This window comes from Pseudomyrmex gracilis, unplaced genomic scaffold (assembly GCF_002006095.1).
Source record: "Pseudomyrmex gracilis isolate BER0280 unplaced genomic scaffold, ASM200609v1 scaffold_4288, whole genome shotgun sequence".
Classification (NCBI taxonomy): domain Eukaryota; kingdom Metazoa; phylum Arthropoda; class Insecta; order Hymenoptera; family Formicidae; genus Pseudomyrmex; species Pseudomyrmex gracilis.
This window is the reverse complement of record NW_018024872.1, coordinates 1-1,192: the sequence shown is the minus strand read 5'-3', so window position 1 is coordinate 1,192 and position 1,192 is coordinate 1.

Below are 1,192 nucleotides of genomic sequence, written 5' to 3'. Positions count from 1 at the left end.
TATGTAAATATATGTGTATATATATATATATAATATATAAATACATATATATTATATGTATTTAAGTTTTAACTTTGTACATAAACACATGTGTCACAAGATACACAAAATCTACTTTTCAACAATAATTACAATTATTACAATCTCGCTGTTTTTCTGTGTCAGATCTTTTTGTCAGAAAAAGAATCTACCTTGAAAATATTGAATGGCAGATAGTTGGCATAGAGAACCGTATATATATATTTTATATTTATATAATACAAATTAATTAGTGTACATACAAAATTGTACGTAATCTACAATACACTATATATATCACTGGTTTTCCAGTTTTTAGAATTTTGTGGGAAGTGTATAGCTTATCTGTCAATATTGTGTTTGTTGGTCTTTTACTGTCTATTTACTCTATGCTAATGTAATCGATAATTACAATACTAATTTTAATAAAATGTACTTCTGTAACAAATGTAGTATGTTGATGTATTATAATTCGATCAAGTAACATTCGAATTGTCATTAAGTTTAATATATTATTAGAAATGATATGACATGTTGATAGGACGGAATTAGGTTAAACAACATTTTTGTTTCTTAGCAACAAACTTTCTATCGGCATCTGCATAGTACATACACGTGCACACCCCCTCCATCTTAGCATGCTGTGAAGTGCCGTCTTCAATGAAAGTAGTAAAGCTGTACGAGTAGAAAGTAAACTATTTTTCGGTGAAGTAACAACGGTTATAACCAGGGTTGGGTTATTCGAGCATTATCTAGAGGTTTTTTCATTTTATAGTTTTTTACGGTAAAATACGTAAAAACGTATAAAATACGTATAAAACGTATAACATTTATCGAAGTATACTATTATGTTTGTAGAAATGCAAATTACATTTGTCAACAAAGTGTTTAAGCTTGTTGATTGGCCTAGAATAGAAAAGTGCTAGAAATTCAAAAATTTCTTTATCCTGTAAGGGCCATTGCACATAAAATTCTTAGATAATTTGGATGACAAAAGTTTGCTGCCAATGCAATTGGAGTGATTATTTTAGTAATACTAGCCTTAAGAGGGTACTGGAGCGAGATCCGAAGTCCGCACTGGGGTCTCTGCCCGGGAAGTGGCGCCCTCAAGTGGTTGAGTTAGTCTGTCCTTCTTTTAAAGTGAGACGGCCTAATCGCGCTGTCTCGCGTCACC